The sequence below is a fragment of the Neopelma chrysocephalum genome, unplaced genomic scaffold (genome assembly GCF_003984885.1).
Source record: "Neopelma chrysocephalum unplaced genomic scaffold, ASM398488v2 Primary Assembly neopelma1_76, whole genome shotgun sequence".
NCBI classification, from domain to species: domain Eukaryota; kingdom Metazoa; phylum Chordata; class Aves; order Passeriformes; family Pipridae; genus Neopelma; species Neopelma chrysocephalum.
In genome coordinates this window covers 13,182,717-13,204,772 of record NW_020897737.1, presented here as the reverse complement: position 1 = coordinate 13,204,772, position 22,056 = coordinate 13,182,717, and the positions used below count along the sequence as shown (strand labels likewise).

The 22,056-nt window shown below is 41.2% G+C and overlaps 1 protein-coding gene across 3 annotated transcripts in view; it reads left to right on the top strand.

Moving 5' to 3' along the window:
• Positions 1-22,056, top strand: part of AGPAT3 (1-acylglycerol-3-phosphate O-acyltransferase 3) — an 89,436-nt gene that overhangs the window by 28,554 nt on the left and 38,826 nt on the right. For 2 of the 3 annotated variants that reach the window (XM_027688837.1, XM_027688838.1), the window contains exon 2: positions 10,170-10,296. The exons of the other annotated variant lie outside the window; for it this stretch is intronic. The gene's annotated coding sequence lies outside the window, so the exon portion shown is untranslated. The remainder of the gene's footprint in view (positions 1-10,169; positions 10,297-22,056) is intronic. 3 annotated transcript variants of the gene reach the window in all.

Genomic DNA, 22,056 nt, shown 5'->3' with positions numbered 1-22,056 from the left:
TAGAGCAGGAAATTGAAAATACAAGTTTTCTTCTCAATTTTGTGGATGTAAGACCCTGTCTTAAACTATTTTCTCTTTCTTTTTAAATGACAGTTTACAACAACTAGAAGAAGTTTCCTTGATGTGGCTCTTTCCACATAAATAAGCCACACCTTCGATTAACTGTATCCTGTCCTTGAAAATAAATCTGCAGATAATTTGCATAAGATCAGAGGCATGAGGTTATTGGGGTAAACACATTGGAGGAAAAGGGGCAGGAGCCTTCAGGGCAAGAATATGACAGGTACGAGGAAAGACAATAAGGAAGAGATAAGTAGTCTTTTATTGCCTGAGTATTTGTATGACCTGAGTTGCTGCTGTTCCTGGTGACTTGAGGCTTTGCTGAAGTGTGATGTGTTCTGGAGTTGGGGATTGTGGGTTTGTTTTGTTTTTTACAGGTAACTCATAAAGTATACTGAGGGGTTTTGAGGGGGGTTAGACAATTAAAAATACCTGAAAGTGGCAGTTTTCAAGCATGAGTCTGAAGCACTGCATTTAAAAAGAATGAGAGAAAGATTATACTGAGGAGTTTGCTTTCTGGGAGAGTTGGTTTGTTGATTTCAGGGGTTTTTTAAGCACCTTTTTGCAACTCAGGAAACATTCTCCTGTGTGCACTTATGCCATTAGACTTGTGTGGTTGGATGGGTGGTGTGATCCACTTGTTGCAGTGCTCAGTAGCTAGGATTCATAAAGCAGACTTCCCAGTAGAATGTATTTTCTGGTAATGTCTCATCAGAGATTGTGCTTTTTTTAGATAGACATAAAGGAATAAATATAGAACAACTCAGGTGCTGAAAATAACCACTTGCATTGACGTCTACTTTTTTATTTCTTTAAAAGAGACCTTTTGGATATTTAGCGAGATGCTTCATATCTGCTGAGAATCATTTTGGCTGCGATGTTGAGGGAGAGACAAGTCAGCTGATCTTAGAAAATAGCTTATCTTGGTTTGATTGAAGAGTGCAATGTGGGAATAGAGCAGATGCCAAGGAAGAGACTTGATGTGGGTAATGGAATGAGAAGTTGGTTTAATTACTGCAGCTGTAGAAGCTGGGCATTTACAGTTTTAAAGATCAGAAGACTGCTCAGCTCTTGTGTTTGTGGGGAAAAAAAAAAGATACTAAATACTTCAATCAAACCCTAAGATATATAAAGGATCTGACAGAAAAGATGGTCCCTTGATAGAAAAGCTGCTTGCACTGAATGGCTTCTGTTACAGTCCAGGATATAGTAATCCTGGCATCCTTTTAAGTGTGAGGGAATGAATAATCTTTCAAAAGGCCTCTAATCTTAGAAGCTGAGATTTTCGTAGCGGGAAAGAGATGGATTTTAGAGTAATTCTCAATTTGCAGATGATGATCTGCTGCAGACGCGATTCCTTGTGCACAGTTGGCCACTTGATTCCGTTCTGAATAGTCCTTTGAGATTTGTGGTGTGAGAGTGAATCAGTTAACACATTTAAATCAGTTTAAGATTAGATTATTCCTTCAGTGCCCTGTCATACGTGAACTTTGAAATTCATAAATTCAGCGTACCACATTCCTTTATGTACAAACTGTGCATCAGTATCCAGGAACACCAGGATCAGCTCAAGCAAGTGTGTGCTACCCACTGCCTGGTGCTGTCAGGAGTGGGTTGTGTGGTGCATGGGGAGGAAGGGGCCAGGCCTTTTTGGCATCTCACAGGTTGTGCAGCATCAGACAGATGCTGGTTTATGATGGTTGGGGCAGACCATTCCTGCAGACCATTTCAGGGCCATGACTGCATCCTCCTGCTCAGCCGTAGCCTCCCTTTCCCTGGGAGTGATCCCTTGGTGCTGCTGTGGCTGCTTCTCCCTTTGAAGTTAATAACAGGTCAGATGTAAATTGCAGAGTAGACATAAAAATAGCTGGCACCTGCTTCAGTCACGCTGGGCTGGGGTGAGCTGGGGCCCTGGGGCTGAAGGAGTGAGAGTGATCTGGTGAGGTTTTCTCTGCCTGTTACAGGTGGAGCAGCCCCGGCCGTGGGGAGGAGCACGGACAGACCCTTGGCAGGGCTGTTCGCTGGGCTCCTGCAAGATTAATAAAACACTCATGCTTTGTGCCACCCTTTGATCGCAAGTATTTTTGTCTCCTCAGCCTCATGCTCTTCTGTTTGTTTGTTTGTTTTTTCCCCTCTGCTTTTAAACAAATTCTCTCTCTTGCTGTGTTTGACCAAGGTAGGACAGTGTAAAGGTAATGCTTCCTCTTAGGAATTACATTGTTATTTTAGGTTGCAACTAGCTCAAGCTTCATCAGGCTTCTGGAAATCTATTATTTGTGTATATTTCTGATTAATTGAAAATGCTATGAGGATGGTATTTAAAAAACTTTCTTTGTGCAAACAAGGAAAAAAAGACCATTTGGTAGTCCAGCGTACAGGTTCTCCTGGAGAAGATGAGCTGGGCATTCTCTGCCTCAACTGTTAGCTCTGTTGAAGATTGTATTTTTTATTTTTTTTATTGTTATTGTGTTGTTAGACACTGTTCCTTGGAGAGGATTATTCATATCTATAGTATGAGTACTCATACCTATAGTATGAGTACGCATATCTATAATTTTTTGAGATCCTGAAGACGTGATGCTTTAGAATTATCACCTCATTCACCGCAAAATGGCTTCATCCATAACAAAAAATAATATTATTTTTCTCAGGATATAGGTGTGTTTGACTGTTCTTTCCTTGTTTATGGTGCTGAGTGAGATATGATAGCAAAGGCAGCTTGTTTCACTGTTGCCTGTTCAGGGCTTACCTGTAGCAGTTGAGAATTTTAAAGGTTTCTTTAAAAGGCTTTACTTTCTTAGTGCAGAATGCTAAGTATTTTGGACAGGAAAGAAACTTAATTAATTTAAGTGCTTTATAATAGATTTTATTTCTAAAATGCTACTCCTGTTCATTAAAGTTCTTAACTAGATTGCCATTCTAGATCCTTTTAATTTAATTCATATTTGAATTAAGAGTAGCGAATAAACAGAAATGTCTGTAGTTAGCTTAGTCTAACCAGGGAGGGAGTAAAACAACTAAGGAGGAGGATCCCTCAGCTACAAACAGCTGCCAGAGGGGTTTGTGCCCAGTGCTGGGATGTGACTGTCCCCTGGGGTTGGCTGGTTCCAGCGCTGGGAGCAGTAGGTGCTCTGTAAATAACGTGGAAGCTTGAGCGATATCCAGGACGGGGTGGACAACAGTGCTGAGGGACAGTGTTGGAGAATATTTTTAGCCAGGCCTTGCTTGGCTTGTGACCCTGGTGACAGCCTCTTGCTAAAAGGGACTTAAGGTAGACAGGGGAGGGGTGGGGTGCGTGTGGGTGAGCTCAAGGTGACGAGAGTCTGGCGTGCTGGGATGTGCAGGTTGCTGGGAGTTTTAATCCTGATGTGACTAATGCTTCACCTACAGGTTTTCATTTTGGAACCTTACAGATTCAAAGCTGCCAAAGACTCACTGCAATTCTCAAATCTCATGAGGTGACTTCCTATTAACTTTGTGAGTTCCTAAGAAAATTATTAATTTGGAGTAACTGGAGAGTCTGCTTGTGGAAGATCAGAGCATGAAAGTTAATGATCAATTGCTTCTCATTACTGGGTAATTATGAAGAACTGTGTTTAGGAATTTTATTTTTTTGCTGGCTGAAGTCCACTTAAAGACCTACAGCTCTAAAATCTACCTATAAATCTATTGCACAGCAAACAAAATGTCAGAGCAATAGGAGAAAAGCTTGTGCAGCACCTGGGGGGGCAGTGCAGGGACCCACAGCCCCAGGGTTTGGGGCAGGACACAAAATGAAGGTGGCAGAGGAACACTGTAATGAAAGGGACATGCTGTGATGAGGGTCAGCCAGAAAAAAAAATCATTGAAGGGTGTTTACAACTGGAGTTTGTTTTATTTTGTTTTTTAAGACTTGAAAAGTGAAAGAAGAAGGGAAACTAGGAAGTTAAGCTTATCCCTTACCCTGCAGGTCATTCCTGTATATGTTTCCCACACTCCACAGCAGGTCTCTCTATATAGTATTGAAGTGCTGAGTACAGCACCTCTCCTTGTTTCTGTGTCCTTTATGTAGCTCTGTGTCCTGCTATTGCCATAAAATTTTTCTATAATGGGCTTATTCTAAGCAAAAGAGTATTCCAGAGTTTAAAAGAAAAAAAAAATCCCTGGGATTATTCTGAATATGACAGACTTGCATAATATTTTGAGGTAAAGAGGAAAAAAAGGTGTACATTAATGGCCATTTAGAAAAATAATTTGAGTCATTTTTCAGAGCCTGCTTCTTCCCAGATGTGAATTTAGGCAATTCTTGTATAAAGTATGGATGAGCTTGCATCAACATTCAAGATTTATTCACAATTTAAATTTCATTAATAAACCCAGCTAAGACCCAAGCATTCCCAAAGACAAGGAAATACAGAAACCTTGCCTAAGGCTGCTCAAATTCCCCTCTTACACTTCTTTTTTTATGCTGTTTTTCATTTAGGCCTTTAATCAGGGATAAGTCAGGGAAAACCTCTGAGGTAACTAGGCTCAGGTAACTAGGTAACTATAAGAAACTGCAGATAAATGATTATCTGTCTGGACTGTAATTGGGATAATATTTCCCAGGACAGGGCACACTTACCTTGGTTCAAAGATGTTCTGCTGTGTTTTTTTAGGGCAGCTGTGGCTTTCCCAGCCTACGTCACTTCACATGGCCATGGTTTCCTGCCTTGTATTTGAAATCCTGTATTTGAAGCTTGGAGTGAGATGAAAGCTTTCCAGCACAGTAGTGCTATATAGGCATTTGAGTTAGTAAACTTGCTGAGGACTTGTCCTATTTCTGCTCTCTAGTAGCAAAAGAATTACAGCCTCTTCTAACCAAGAATAATTCAACCTCTTCAGCTTGGACCGGGGTTGTGCAGCAGTCCTGCTGCAGTGATCCTGGGCATTGTCTCCTCCTCCAGCTGCTACGAGCCTTTGGCACTGCAGGAAGGACCACGTGCAACTGCTTCAGCCCCAGCAGTTCACAGCTGGGAAATGCTGGTGCATTTTTCTGCCTATAAACAATAAATAATAAGAGCCGTGGGAAGAACCCACCTTCTTCAGGAAGTTAAACTAACACACTGGGCTGTGGATTGGAGCGGTTGAAGGGCAGGCTGTGGGAGCAGTGATCCCTGGCAGAAGGCTGGGATGGACAAGAGGGGGCAGTAATGTTTTAGGATGCCACAGCTGAACCTGGTCAAGGATGTTTATCCATCAGAACCCTGGCTCCACAGAAGGTTAGGGACAGGGTTAGGTGTAGCTAGTGGGCTGCTGGTGCTCCAGCTCACTCATGATGAGTGAAAAGAGAACTCTGTGGAGTCATAAAGCCACAGATACATTCACCCACTTCATTCTTGCTTATCTATTCCCTGTTTTACAACTGAAGGTTTGGTTGCAAATTGCAGTGGAAAATTAAATGCTTTGTTTGCTGCAGAAGTGTAATTTCCATCTTGGAAAGAGAGAGGGTTTGTCTGTCATTTGTCCATCTAGGTCAATAGTCTGGTTTATAGAGGATGTCTTACAAAAGGATTTACAGTCAACACATTGACTGGTATTTGCTCTGTCATTTCCATGTCATTAATAACTCCAGTTTTCTTTTCAGTCTACTCACAGCCATGGCAAGAAGGTTCACAGTTCAGTTATGGATTATGAGGGAGGATAAAGCATTTCTGACTGCTCATTGTATACCCATCATAACTTACTGATATCCTTTCCATTTTTCCTACTATGACTGAAGATTTCCTTTTCTGAAAGCACTTTCAAGTCAATAATTTCCAATTATCCTTAGGGAAGCAATTAGTTTTTAGAGGCCTTCTTTCTCAAGATGTGATGGTCACAGTAGTAGGATGGTGGCAGGAAGAAATTTCTTGAAGGCATTCTATTAATGATGGATGATTCTATAAGACATTGAGAGAAGTATGCCATGAAACCAGTTTTACTGTCTAGAGAGAAAGGTAATTTGTGATTAAATATACATTATCAAGCTTTTTATTTTTCCCCTTTTCTTATTTTCCTGACATTCCTCCATCAACATCAGGGTATTATATGGAAGGTGGTCTTTGAAGAGTAGAACAAGCTGCGGGTCAAGTAAATATTCAGAAGATTCAGAGATACTGATAATTTCTATGGGGAGGAATAAAGCTGACCAGAAAATGCTTTCAGTAATTTTAATAAATTATTTAAGAGAAAGAGAAAGGAAAGAAGGGGTGGGGAAGATAAAAAGGAATGAAATGTTCTCCTTTGGAGATGATGCCGAAGACAGAGTTATACATGTGCACTTTTGAGTCTTGTATGTCTTAAATGTTGGAGCACTAAGAATGTTTTCAAAGCTGTGGTATCAGAGTAGCTAATGGAAACATGGAGGTTATGTTGAATTCAGTGCAAAGTACTATGCCAGAGAGAGAATATGTGTTGAAGTGCATGCACATTTATATTTAATTGGGGTACTTTTTTGAAATGGAAAAAATGTGTGTGCCTAAATGTGACTCTGTCCTCCCTGTACTGCCTAAATCTGTTTGTTCCATCTTAGGAGACATTAGAAAAGCAATTTGATACAACTTGCAGTGTCGAGTTCATGGAGATATATATATATATATATGGAGATAGCTATAGAGATATATATACACATATATGTGCTCTTTCTATATATGCAGTATATATAATATATATATATATACTATGAGATTCTTAGTTGGAAGAGCTTCTCTCTCATTCTTTAGGGCTCAAGTACCTCTTGTGCAGGCACCAGTACAATAAACAGCACCGGACTAAAACTTTCTCTCAGATCCTGTTCTCTTGCATAACACTACTGTGCTTCAGTATCAAACCAGAAATTATTCTCCTACCAGTTGCACTCTTTCATTCTGGGAACTTTGACCTCAGTTTTACCAGTTTTAGTAAAATGTCTGCATGAGAGACATTGTACACAGGCAGAGAAGATCCCTTTGATAGCCCATGAAGGCAGACTTCAAGAACTGTTTCCAGACAAGGGAATGTGGTTATTCCAAGGAGCAATTTGGCATATGTTGCATCAGTTTTATGGATCTCTTCCTTGTGGGATATTGGGAAGTAGGATGAGATACTGTTCATGACTCGCTGAGCTTTTCTAGTGCCCACTTTTTATTGACATACTTACATGTGAGGATTTTAATGTAAACAAAGTGGCTAACATTATTTTAAATTAGGCAATATTTGTTTGCCTTTTAGATATGCAGGAATATTACTGTAACTACTTATACTTCACTCCATAAATCAGCTTGCCCTCCAGCCCCATAACTCATAGTATGACCTTCCTCCACCAGCACTGAGAACTGAACCAGCTGCTCTTGGTGACAGTTTTATAGACCCTTCAATGAATGTTTAGATGGGACAGCTACAAAAAAATGGTTGGAGCTAAAGAAAGCAGGTAATGTGTTATAACAGGGCCTCCTTTAAGCTTGTAGGTTTATTGTAATCAAAAACCTGTCCCAGAGCTTTGCTGTTCTGAGAGGTTCTAGCCTAAACTTTCTCTTGGCCAGGTGATACCTGGTTGTTCTGATATCAGGAGCCTTTTTTGTCTGAAGTGGTTTATTTTATTTCCCTTCCTGGTGGTTATCTTTGCTGCCTTACAAGGAGCAACTGCATTCCCTGTTAATTCCCCCCCATCCCTCTCTCCACTGTGTGTGATGTCAGTGCTGGAAATCCTCCTTCAGCCCCCTGTGTTTCTATTGCCTCCTTTTTGAATTGGGCAGCCTCTCTTGTGCAGGATTCCTGATGGGATTTTAGCAGTGCCTCTATGTACTTTTCTGTGCTTCCTCTCTCCGTTGGACACATTTCTCTGGATACATCCCAGGATTGCACGTGTGTTTTTTGCAGCTGCATCTCAGTGGTGACTCACAGACATTTTGTGCTGAAATGGGCTGGTGCATCCAGGCCCTTCTGCAGACACTAATCACCCTCCAGTGTCTGGCTGGGGCAAGTTTATTTTATATATGTGATTGTGCATTGTATATTAGTGACTTTCATCCTAATCCTGTGGCTCCAGACTTTGTGGCCATGGTGCCTGTTGTATTAATAACTCAATGCACCTTCTTGTTCAAATTGCTTCCCAGCTTTGTCATCATCTACCATAATTACTTTTTTCGTATGCCAGCCATTAATCAGCTAAAAATGAACCAGAAGGCTGATTGTTGGGGTTTGTGTTTTCATTAGTAAGCTCCAAGGTGTCTGCAGCTTTTTTCTTCCCATGCTGTCTGTCACCATCTCTTTTGGGCAGGATCTCTGCTGTCACAGTTCCTCTATGGGTCTCCAAGTTTACATGTGTAATGTTATGCCACATGGAAAAGTATTAAATAGTGTTTTTTGAATATCCAGGTAGCTGAGACTTACTTATATTTCTTTTGAGTAAACTCCCTGCATCAAACCCATCCTGATCTCTTTGTAGCCTCACATCCCAATGCTTCTTTGTCAGTCTTTGCTGAAGTCTTTAGTGCTGTTGATGAGTTCTGTAGCCTTTCTTATGTGTGTCAAGTCAAATTGGTTCAAAAAAAGTACTGGCACTAAAGTCTTGAAATGAATCTGATTATTCTGCATTTATAGAGTTCTAAATATAGTTGGCTTTTAATTGAGTGTTGAGCACTTGCATGTGTTGGCTTTACTGGACAATTTTGAAGACAAAAAGTTGCGAGAAGTAGGGTCTGTTTTTCAAATGCTTGCCACGTCATCTGATTTTCTTCTCTTTAATGGCAGTGGGGGAAGACGATACCCTTTGTTCCAAAAACCAGCAAATGTGTTTTGACGTTAAACTGGCCTTGGGCAATGTGCCAGCCCAGCTGGACTGGGAGCCAGCTGTGCCATTAACTGGCTACAGAGGTAAAGCTGAGCCAGGTGGGCAGGAGCAACCAGGGCTAATCGGTATTTCCTTAGTATGGTTGGTTTTCAACAATGTTTTTACACGAATTTGTCTGAAATAGGTTGGAGTTGAGCAGTTTTCCAATGGCTTGATATCCAGGGTCAATATGAACCTACAGGTCTGGTCCTTATTTCTGTTCCTCTGATAACACTGTCACAGAAATCTATAAATGTCTGGATGAGTCAGTGCTGGTTCCATCCCATGGCAGGTACCTGCTGGGCAGCCTAGCAAGGCATTTGTGTTTTCCTGCAGACTTTACATCCTGGTTAAAATAAGTCATAAATGAAGCAATTTGTGTGAGAGGAGCACTGTTTGTTCTAATGACTTTCTAAAGGAGTTGGTGGGTTGTTTCTACAACTTTTTTTTAGGTTTTGTGATACGTGAACTTGTTGATGAAGAATGATGTTTGAAGAATCTTTTTAATTAGTTTTTTTCATTTTTTAAAGAAAAACAGGTTTGCAGTCTGGTAAATCTGAGTTTCTTTGGGGGGTTTCCTCTTTAAGTTTGAAGATTTCTGCACGAAACTTTCATGGTGTAAGGCTTGTGAAATTAGATAACACACTTTAAACAAGCCACCTCTGGGTAAAGTACATCTCTAATTACTGAGACTAAATTATGTGGAAAGTGAGCTTGTGTCTGAAGTAAATCTCCAGTTCAGTAATCTAAAATTAAATAATGATTAGCTTAATTGCTTCAGGATCATAAAAAACACTCTTAATAAAATACAGGGATTAAGTGTGTGTTTGGAGGGCAGATAATTGCTTCTGCTTCATTTTCAGTAACTTTTCTCAAGACAGGATTTGTAGGTAAAAGAAATACCTTTTGTTATGCTGATTAGTAAAGCTGGGGAAAAGTAGGCTAGTTCTTGTGTATGCAAGCCCTTGCTCCGTTCTGAATAGAAGCTGCAATTTCACTACTTAATGTAAATTGAGAACACTTGCTTTTAATTTTGTAGATATGAGCCAGTTAGACCCCCTGAAAGCAATAGTAGTTGGCACCTGTGGAGCTGAGTGTGGTATTATACATGGGAAGAAGGATCAAGTAAGGTTTTTTTTTCTGCAGAGAAAAGAGAAAGACACATAATTTTAGTATGAAATGTTTGAGTTAAAGAATTCAATACCTGGGTTTGCAGCTGGGTGTTGTTTGCATTGTGTTTTGCTTCTAAACAAAATATTTTTTACCTTCATTCATTAAAGAATGTCTTTTTTGCTTATAGGCAAATGAGAAAGCAAATCTCTTGAAACATAAGCAGTGGTACTTCCCTGGAGGGAGGAGATGGGGATTCTCCTGTTGCTCTGAGTGTTGCCAGGTGCCAGAAGTGGTCCCCAGTGGTGGTGTTGGTGGTAAGAAAGAAAATCTTCCCCCACGTTTCTGTGTTTGCGTTTTGTCTGTAGCAATAATGTTTTAGAAAAAAAAATGCGTGTGCAAATCCTGTTCTTTTCATAGAGCTTCATGAGCTGCTGGGAGAGGCGTCAGAAGTCTCCCACTCTGAGAATTTTAATGTAGGAATGAAATCAGCGCTTCAGCTTGTTGCTTCTGCTGTCTCATGTATGTTGTATGTGTTGGTAATCATTGCAGCAGAGACTTAACCACAAATAAGCCTCCAGGGGACTCTAGAAATACTTATCTATCTCCTCCTTCCTTAAATGGAGAACTGTGCCTTTACAGTGCTCCTTTATGGAGTTCATAGAATGCTGACTCTGGGGTCATCTTAGGCTGCCTTTAATCCCAACATCTTTAAATTTTGTCCACTAACCAGGTATGAAAATATTAAGTACATCAGCAAACTTCCTCCTTTTCGCCTTTTTTTTTTCCTAGTCTGTCCTACAAGCAGTGAAAGGGAAGGTGGAAGGCTGCTGAGACCCCACTGACACAGCAGTAGGGCAGGTTTTTTTTTCAGGATGGGATCCGAAAACCACTCCTCAGTTAGTGTCAGAGATTGACATTTTGGTGATGATCTCTGATACCCCGCCCCTACATGGACTATTAGTATCTCTTTTATGGCTTTTTTTAGGTAATTTGATCTTGGTGATTTTGCAAAGACCCAGATTGTTGCTTTAGTATTCTATAACCTTTCAAGGTCTATTGTAGGACAAGCAGTCCCACAAGAAATGTTGATTTCTGTGAGATGTTTCTCAAAGCTCTGATTCATGGGGCAGCATGTACTGGATCAGCCACAGTCTGTGTGTAGGGCACATATTCTGATCCTGTGCAAAATTACATCCCTTTCAAATGTACATTTCTGTGCTATAGAGGAAGTTAAAGCATTGATCCCAGGTCATTAAGTGGGCTAATACCCACTTTTTGCAAACCCCTAATATCAAAATTTTACCCCCAAAATATAGTTATTGTAGCTGAATCTGGTGATGCCGACTGCCTGCAGCTTTGGTGTGTGAAGAGAGAGCCATTAGGTTGATTCATTAAAGTAGCCTTGTTGCAGTGTCTTGGTGACCAGCTGCTTTCAAAACTGGTTGTGTAAAATATTTTTGCCCGGGCTCACTGACATTGGTATAATAGCAATGCCCCAGAAATGCATGAAAAATACCCTTTTTTCGTGTTTGCTGTTTCTTAGGATATTTTTCAACTTACATAGCTACAATTTTTTGCTTTTCTTCTTTGTCTGTTAAGGCTTGGAAAGGCCATCAATGTGTTACTGAGAAGCTAAAATATGCTGGGGGGGGCAGGGTTTTGAATTGTGACAGCTCTTGAATTTTCAAGCCACGCTTCTGTTTGGAGAAAAGAGAATTTGGGCTTCTCATCCTCAGCCCTGCAGGCTACCAGGCCTGTTGCCTATGCCCTTGTGTAGTGCATGTGTGGGTGTCTAATCTTGGGTCTCTAGAACTTACAAGGAGGAATAAACTGGAAATTAAATGTTCTGAGGGAGGGGGATGGCCATGCTGGAAGCTGCATGGGTTGAATAATCCCATGAGTAATTCCTTCAGCCTTCACATTGTTCAGGAGATGGCCACCAAGTTGATTAGAAGAATGGAGCACTTCTCCTGTGAAGAAAGGCTGAAGAGAATTGGGTTTGTTCACTCTGGAGAAGACTGAGGGGTGACCTAATTGCAGCCTTCCAGTACCTGAAGAGAATCTACAAGAGAGATGGAAAGAGACTATTTGCAAGAGCATGAAGTGACAAGACAAGGGGGAATGACTTCAAACTGACAGAGAGGAGGTTCAGATTGGATATTAGGAAGAAATTCTTCCCTGTGAGGGTGGTGAGGCCCTGGAGCAGGTTGTCCAGAGAAGCGGTGGATTCCCATCCCTGGAAGTGTTCAAGGCCAGGTTGGATGGGGCTCTGAGCAACGTGGTCTAGTGGAAGGTGTCCCTGCCCATGGCAGGGCGCTGGAATAAGATGATCTTTAAGGTCCCTTCCCACCCAGGCCATTCTGTGATTCTAGGATTCTATAAATCCTGAGCGGATTGGTAGATTCTAATGTGGGTTATGGAAATTGTACTGAGCTTTTCAGCATCCCTGGGAATGCTACTACTGGGGAGCAAATCCCCACCTCGTGAACTAAAGCACAACAGGTACCAACAGGCACACAGACAAGGTGGTGAGGGACTGGATTACAGGGAGACTAAATTAGGATAGAATGTCTCATAAGAGACACTCCTTCCTATTGGGGTTTATGCATAGGCAGAGGCCCTGTAGGTGTCATCTGCTGCTGTTGTACTTATTGTGTGTCTTCATGGAGGGATTTCTCTTTCTCAAAATGTAACAATTGATGGAAGATTCAATTTTCGTGTAAGCTTAGGTGGGGTCCACAAAGAGGGGGAAAAAAATCCCCATTCTTTGCAAAGAGCTTGTGGACATAAAGATTCATCAGGCTAGACCTGAAAGCAGCTCACAAAAGCAGTCATGGCAGTCACAGTTTCAAGAGTTTCTGTAGTTCAGACAAGGAGAAATGTCAAGTACATTGGAAAACCAGTTGCATTCTCTGCTTTCATATTTAATTTACCAATGTGGAAGCTGTGGTAATGGGCTGTTTCAAACCCAGAGGCCTCCTCACTGGCAGAGTCATGTTCTGAAAAGCTGCTGCCAGAGGTGCCATCCTTGCTGTTAGTCTGATGTGATCTAATTTTCAAGCTAAGAGTCAGTTTTGCACAACATGCAGAAGTAATATTCTCTCCTATCTGTTTTTAACAGATAATTTAGTCACTGATAAGTCACTGAGTCAGAACACTGTGAAAATAACCAAGGACTAATTTTCCCTGGTAGTCTACAAACACTCCAGGTCTGGGTGTGTTAGGTGTGTTGTAGTATGGGAACACTCTTCTGCAAGGTGGGAAGTGTTGCTCTGAACTCTTTCAGGACGGGGCAAATATTGTTTCCATGTCCTTCACTCCAGTATGTCTCCTCTGGCTACTGAACCCATGTATAAGAGGTGGGCATCAGAAGATCACCTCAGCTCTCCTCGTTGTAACTTTTATTTGGAAGAAGTGAGCATGACAGCAGTGTTTTCTGAAGCACTCAGTCCTCCTGCTCTCCAAAAGCTGCACCCCACCTAGCTTTGCTCCCCAGAAATCTTAGGGAAAGGGCATCCTTGTTGGACAATGCTGGGTACATTTGTGCCTGGGACCCATCACTGTTCAGCCCTGCCAGAGTGGTCACAGCTCTGGGCCAACAGAAGATCCACTTCTAGCCGGGGGGATCAGCTGTTGGAAATCAAGGACCTATAAACTTGATCTCCTAGGGATGCTTATTTTGAGAAGAAAAAAAATAATCCAAACTGAAAGTGCTTTATAAGAAGCTGTAATGGCATTTACCCTTACTCTTTTATAATTGTTTTGAAAATGTCACTGTTGCCATTGGAGCAATTGTTTTCACATGTGTAAGTTGTGAAGGGCACGCATTCAGGACCTTTGGCAGTACTTTCCAAAGCCAGCAGCAAGTATAGATGGGAATACAAATACTGTCACAGGATGTGTTTCCAGATAATATTATTATGACTTAACAGCAAGGCCAGTTTTGTGAGCTTTTATCTTATTCAGGAAGAAATTGTCTGGGTACTATTGCAAGATGGGAGCAAAAGATCTCAGCATCTCCTTGTGCAGTTCTTTTCCCTGTAGTGAAGGTATAACAATGCCCCTTGTTACTGTCCTGTGTGCCCTGGAAGGAAAACATCTTCACTGCTTATGGCTGGGGGCCAGTGCAGTGCTGGGACATTTGGTAACATAAATTCACAGCTCAGCTGCAGGTGCTGTTTGTTAAGGCTGTTCATCCCCTTGTGCCCACTGCTACCAATTTCTCAGCTTTACCAGGTTAACTGAGTTAACTGTTCCCTAATGTCTGTGGAAATTATCTATTTGATAAAGATTTCTAAATTAAAATAAAAAAAAAAAAACCTACAAACCCAAACCTAAAAAAAAAAAAAAAACCAAAAAAATCCTCAGCAAAAAGCCCAAACCCAACAGTTCATCTTAAGATATATCTTCTTGGTACAGAACTGGGATGAGTAATAACTGTAAAAGCAGTTATACAAGCAAACCTTGAGGACATGCTGACCTTAAGCATGAGTTAAGAGTGAGCCTCTAGTAGTGCCTGGGAGTAGAAACTTGTGAGCAGTCAGTCAAACCAGGTTTAGGATAAGCTCCCAGTTGCCTGGAATTAATGAACTTACTCACAGAAAAAAATACTTCTTATTAATGCAGTGAAGTTTCAATTATTCCAGTTATTTCAAAATCTGGTTTATTATAGTAAAGGCAAAAGGATAGAATGAATAAAAATAAGTAGTTCATGTTCAATGGGCTTAAAAAGTGAACAGCACAGTCTGCAGACTCAAGAAGCAATTATACATTGCTGAGTAAATAGAATGAAGGTTTGTGTTTTATGTCTTGATTGGAGAAATATTGATTCTTTTAGATTAGTTCTGGTAATTAGACCAGGATGCTTGTTTGCTTATTTTAAATGAAGCTGGACTGGTTTGCTAGACTCATTGTCTGTAAATGTGTCCTATATTAACATATTGCATTGAACTCCAGGCAATTTTTAATATCCTTGAATATCTGAGTTTTTGGCATATAATTGCAGACGAGCTGAGGGTTATTCTGGCAGATAAAAATGAATCAGAAGAGCATAAATGCTGCTTCTCAAACCACTACTCAGCCTGACTGAGGAGCTTTTGAGGAGCAGTGCCAAGCAAGCAGTGGTGACGTCCATAATTCGAGTTTGGCACATAGGCTCTTTCGAATGTGAGGCTTTGGTACAATTAACACCTCTTTTTACTAATTAGCTTCTAATTCTACAAATGATGAGGAGAAATTTTTGACTTGGCAGTCATACTGTTCTGAAATTGCTGCAAGCTCCAAGAGAAGTGGGTGCTCACTTTAAACCAGTCTCCCATTTTGCATTTCTTTCAGTGCTTCATAACTGTGCCAGGTAACAGATAACAACCTCTGCTCCCATGATTCTCGTGTGTCTCTGGCAGAAGTGGGAATGATACAATTGAATGTATGGAAATGTAGAAATTTCCATGCAGATCACTGAGAAATCTCCTGTGGCCAGATGAGTATCAGTATTTGTAGGACTGAAAAAGTACTCACAGTGTCAGGATTTTTTAATGAGCTTTTGTCTAGATCTGTCAGAGCCAGTTTACAGGAGATGATAAAAAGAGCAGAGAGCATCTGTGAAATCTCCCATGCTTTCACTATCAGTTGAGGAACAGCCCACATGCAGCATAGCTGCCTGAATCTTGCTGGTGCAAGGCAGACATGGATTTATAGTGGGCCAGTCATTTCCAGGATCCCTGCAGCCTTCAGGAAAAGGATATTTAGGTCACTTCCCTCTCAAACATTGCGTTAAAAGACCGCTGTTCAGAAGGAGCTGAACAAGCAAAAATGCATCGTGACAATGCTGACCAGTCCTGGATTTGTGACCTTTTTTGGTGGAATCTTTCAAAGACTGTGTGTTACCGTGGGAAGGTCCCCTCTGCCAAATCCAGAATGGTTTGAATCAACTATATGTGCTAATAGAGGCCTTGTCAGCAACAGGACACCAAGCCACCAAGAGATGGAAGGTCTTAAGAAATGGGGAGAGCTGTAGATGTTTCTCTTCAGGTCTTTCTCTGACAAAGATTTTGAGAGATGGGCTGTTTGCAAAGTGGCTGCTGTTTAGTTTCCTAGACGAATGGCCCAACAACAGCCTGAAATTTAACTTAGAAGTGAGAAGGCAGTACATTGTTAATGTTTTTGAAGGGGTGGGATACTGTATTTAAATGTCTTGGTTGTGATTGATAAAGATTTCACCACATTCAAATGTTCACATTGATGTCTATGCAATTCAGCTTTGTGTTCAAAACTGGTCTTCAGATTTTCATACAAGAAGGATTTTTCTTTCAGTGGTTGTTTGGGGGTTTGAGGGTTTTTTTTTCTTGTTGTTCAGGGCAGGGAGTGTTACACTGAAAAGGTTGTGCAGTGTGTGGCTGCTGCCAGTATTCAGACCACAAGGGGCTGGTGTGATCTTGTCAGAAAACACAGAGCAATAAAACTTTGTCTGGCATGTATTTGTTTTTGCTATCAGTCTGCTTGATAAGTATGGCCTGTCTTTTTTAGAAAGATACCTGCTTTTGTGTATATGTAAAAAGACATCTGACCACAGGGGCAGATATGGATTCAGACTGATAACAGCCTTGTAAAATATTTGTCAGTGAAATCATTCAAAAGAATAGATGCTGTATTGAGAAAGAAACACACTGCTGATTGCAGCTGTGGTGACAGCAAAGAGAATAAAGGCTGGATCCCATAAAAGGAGAAAGGGGGTTAGTTACCCAGCAGAACACCTACATCTGCTGTTAGTATTTTTACTTCTCTGTCTCCCCTGTGATATGAAGAATTTCCAAATGCAGATGCTTCAAAACGGTGACTTTTTAATCCCCTCTCTATGTGGCTCTGTCTCCTTCCAGGGTCAAACCCTGGATAATTTGCTGGTGAAAGCATAGTCTTCCTATACAGAAATGAGGTATATGTGACATATATGTATGAGGTCTATGTGACAAATGTCAGCCTGGTGACAGGAGGCTGGTTGGTCTTTCCCACTTGTCAGAGATCCATCAAGACATGGGACTTGTAAAGTTAGAATTGAGTGGCATATATTCTGCCTTTCTCTACTGCTGATGAGCAGTTGGAGATACATTTGTAGAGTGAAATAATGCAAAATGCTCTTCTGGCAATTTTTTTTAGGTTTAGTGTAGCAGAGCACTGTCAGGGGAAAACTTTCCTGTTGTCTCTCCTTGGTTTTGCAGTTGTGATTTCTACAGTGTGTGGATAGCTCTGGTGTCATCTGAGCCTCCACTTTAGTGTGTTATTCTTTTACTTATTTAATAATCATAAAAATAATAAATAGTTGTATTTAAGGTTTTCCATCCTGGCAGTGGAGATTGTGGGAGCAAATGCTGGAGCAGAAGCATGAGGTGTAAGCACGTGAGGCCAATGCATTACCGTGGATGTAATCACAGAGCAAATCATCTTGCTGCTCTTCTGCAGAAGGTAGTGTTTTATACCTGAAATTTAAAGTAGCTCAGCACTTCTTGAAAGACAGACTTTCCATTTCTTCCCAATTAGTATTCAGTACTTCAAAGGAAAGCTTTGAACTTGGGTAGGGGCTCACAGGCATGAATGTGATGTTTGCGGAGACTTCGTGTAGCAGCAGTCAGAGGCTTCTCCTTGTTCAGCCACAGCACATTTGCATGCAGACAGATGTCTCCTGGCTGGCTCTCTCTGTGTCTTATGTTTGAGGCTTGGTTTTTTTTCTGCATAATTTTCAGTCCAGAAAGCAAAATATATCATTCTTCTTATACCTCTCATCTCAGATGATTCGCAGGTGAGACATTTTGTTTATCCTTTATTTTGCATCCCTGTTTTTAGCAAGTAAGGGACCTGTGTAATTTTCCAGATTCACCCAGTCTCTCTAGGAGCTGGGCCCCTGGGTGTCACAGCTGGGTGTGTAGATGCACTTACAGTCTTGAAGTTTCTTTTGTAGTTTATTTTTATCTGAATATAAAGGATGAATTCCCATTTGTCTTGAAAATTCAATCACTTGGAGTGAAGAGGAGCATTTTGTGTAGTCTTAGAGATGAGTAGACACTACTGAGATTTTTCTTAATCATCAGAGACTAAGATTGGCAACATTTTGTAATTACATAACATTGATCTATTTTATACATTGCAAGAGGCCTATTACTCAAATAATTTTGTACTAATAGGGCTTCTGTTAGATAACTCCTTTTCTGTTTGTTATGTAAGGGCTGGTATTAAAGAATCACTGTTTGAATACCAGCACTATAATTTTAGAGTTGCTTTTACAATAGAAATACCAAGTTAGCCTTGCTCCAAATATAGGCAATTATTGCAATATCCTAATTAATATTTTTTTTCAAATGAGGCCTCTTGATAATTGCTACTTTTGTTTTTGTTTTCATTTACAAAATCCTGAGGCTGTCCTGTGCCCAGTCATAATCCATTATGTGCATTTTCTGTAATGAATGTTGTGCATTGGAAAAGTATTGATCAGTAGTCCTGGAAAACTGGTGGTTGAGCTTCACCTACAAAAACATTGCAAGTGCCAGTTTAGTGACTCTGCACGTCTGAAACCCTCCTGTCATCTTTGAACTATGCGTGAGGTTGTCTCTTGGGCTTTGGGCTTTATTTTAATGTAATTTAATACAGTCATTTCTGCAATGGAGAACAGAAACAGTGTGAGCAGTCTCAAAATGAGATTGGGGAACACGATCCATAAAAATTCCTTTGGGGCCCACAGAAACTGGTTATTCTTATTTCCAAGGAATTTAGTTGCAAGCTATCTCTTTCACTGATAAAGATGTAGATAGAAGTAAGTCTTTTATCTGTGTAGTCACTTGAGAAATGTGGTTGAGTTGTAGGTGAGGTTGATAAAAGGTTTTACAATAGACCTGGACTTTGTACATGATATAAGAGGGGCAGGAGGACCTATTGACTTGGTGCATAGAGAGCACTCAAAATTTTCCTTTATTTCACTAATGCTGTGATGCTTCTGACCTTGTTGAGAAGCTAGATTCCACTGGACCCTGTTCACCACACTTTATGGAGTATGTTGCATTTACTGTGTGTGCTTTTAAACTCAGAGGTGCATTCTTCTTCTGCTCAGCTCTGCTGAACTGGATAAAAGCTCCTATTTGGCTGCGACTTTAAGATTCATGGCCTGCAAAATTTCCTTTTTGGGCAAGTGGTTCCAAGTATGTCTGTTTCTTTGATTATAAAATTTTCCCGCTTATTGTGTCCTAAGTGTTTTTTTTGTCCTGCCTCTTTCAACTTTATTGAAAACTCCAAAAAAATTTCTGTGACTCCACTTCCAGGACAGCCAGGGGTTTAAGAAGGGCTAACAACATGCCTTGGCTTTCTTTAGTGCTGCTGCTTAAGTTTGGTCAGAAAATGGGAGTGTCAGGGGCTGTGGCTACCACTTTAATTTTTCTTTGGCATTTAAGCTAGCTTTTGGTTGGATTTTTGTTTCTTCCCGTCTCTTTAGAGGCCTAACTCTGACCAGGTGAGTTATGCCAGTGAAAACTGTGTCTTCACGGAGGGCTGTGTTGGTCTAATGGTAGGTGAATGAGAATCACTCTTTAGTCCAACTCATCTCCTTGTGTAGATGTGACCTCAAGTCTCTCTTTATCTGGACTGTCCAGATTATGGTGCAGAACAGCCAGAAGGGCCCTAATCACACCAGCAGCACCGTGTTCCTGCTGCCTGTGTAACTGCTGCCACCTCGTTTCTTTCCCCCCTGGGCTCTGATATCTCCTTTTTGTTATCTAGTCTGCTGGACTGTGCCTACTGTGGCTCAGGCCTTCCAAAAGCCCTGATTTTGGAGCAGGGAGAAGAGAGAGAAAACGCCGTTGTCTTCAGATGGGTAGAGCTTTCCTCTGAGACCTGCAGAGAAAGGGGAAGGGCAGTGGAATCCCAAGTCCCCCTCAGCTGGCTGCAAAGTCCCTTTCTTTAGTCTGTGCAGTTCAAAGATGCCTCTTCATCGCGCTGCGAAGGTGAGCAGTCCTGCTGCCCTGCCAGGGCTGCGCTCTGGATGCCAACCAAACCTTTTCTCTGCACTGATGTTCTCACAAGCCTTCTGTTCACTCTTCATGGAGAAGAGAAAGGCTTTGGTGCAGTGGGAAGTTCTTTTGCGCTAAAATCTAGATTTTTGTTGAAGTCTTTTGTCAGCGCTCTAAAACAAGACAAAACAAAACAAAAAAACCAAACAAACCCACAAAAAAAATGTGTCAAGTGACAGCGCTGAGCACACGCACATCACCACGCCAGCGAATCCAGTCCATTGTAGCCTGGTAATTTGCTGTAAGAAGCTTATTGGATTAGAGCAAAAGCCTGGTTTGTCAGCAACACCACCTGACTGTAATATTTATTGCGAAGTATTACCTATTTTAAATATTAGTCTCCTTCTGCCCCGTTCATACCCTTGTTCTTGAGGTAAGAGGGGCTTTTTAGTTCAGTGTTTTACAAAGCCACATAATGGAGAGGACACCCAGCTTTTTTTCCTCCTGCTGAGCAGGCAGTTTTAGTAGCTGAAGCACTTCCAGATTTACCTTGATGTGCTTTTGTCACCATAATCCCTCCTCCATGTCAAGACTGATTTGCTTTCCCAGCCAAGACTCGCATCGTCCATTTTTGCCGTTCCATTTCTCCTCCTTTTTTTTGTTTTTTTGTTTCTTTTATTAATCAATAATAAATTGGGAAGATGTTGGTGAACCAGTCGAGTTTATGCTTGTTAGCTGGAGTTTGTGCTACGCTCATTTTCCTGGCTTTAGCCTATTACTTGTACTGGTAAGTTGGATTCTTGTACTGCGACTGCGGCGGTGGCTCGTCCTTTAAAGTATTTTGTTGGAGTGAGCTGGAGAGTGGTGGTCCTTTAAAAGTTCTCTGGAAGACTGATGTACTTACTAATCAATGTGGCTGGGGTAAATACCTTAACTTTCCTGTTTTGTGCTGATGCCCTTGTTGTTTGTTATGGAACTTGGGTTTTCCGTTTTTTGAGTTTTTGTATGTTTTTACTCAGCTGAGAGGGTGGTGGCTAAGGATGCCACCTAAGGTAAGATGGTGATTGTGTCTTTCCAGTTTGTTCTGAGAGCCTTTATAAGGTTCTTTCGCTCTTATTTTGTGCTCTTGCTTAGAGTTCTTGTAGCTGTCTCTTGGCACGTAACTTGGAAATCGGGCTGCGTCAGGCTTACAGTGTATCAGGGTATTTGCAGGACATACGTGTCTTCCCTTCAAAAGGAATGTTTGCAAGCAGGTGGAAATTAAGATCACAGTTTTTTCCCCTCAGCCCCTTGGGGGTGAGCTGGGGCCTGGGAGGGTGGTGCCATGGAGCAGAGGAGCCAGGAGTCCGCACGTACCTGAGCGTCTGGCCATGCTGGAAAACCACGTAACCATGGGCCTGCCTGGGTTTGGGAATGGCAGGAGCAGAGCTGGGCTGCCCTACACTTCTGGGCTGCCATTGTTTCCTTGTGTCTCCACATATGTCCAAGACTTACAGCCAAAAGAAAAAGCTTTTCAGAGCCGCGTCTGGAGCAAACAGCAACTTTCAGAAACCCGAGTGCAACGTGTTGACTAGTTTTAGTGAAAAAATACGTGTCACTTCAACTGTAAAAGGAAAAGCCTGCTGGAGTTGGAATTAATATGACTATGACTGGAAAACTTTCCAGGGGGTGTGACGTTGCTATGAACAAGTTTTCAGCACAGCATGTGAGTTTGTTTCTTTTATAGGGTGTTTAAGACACAAAGAAATTAATATCTGTGGGGTGATCATCTTGGCTTTTTTTTTGGCCAAGTACTTCCTCCAGGCAGTTTTGCCTGCGCTATTTACAAGCCCACAATCCTCTCTGTGTGTTTATGCACACTCTTCTAATATTTATGAGTTCATTTACATTTAAGCTTTACAGTGAATCTCTGCAGATATGTAAACTTTCAGCTATACAGCATGGCAGTTCAAATTAAAATGTCTGTGATTACCAGCCTCTGTCGTCCTCCAAATGTTCAAAAAACCAGGACATATGTAAGTGACTTTACAGTTTTAATGTTAAAAATCAGGAAATCTAAAGCTTAAGGACATTAAAGTTTTCCTGCTA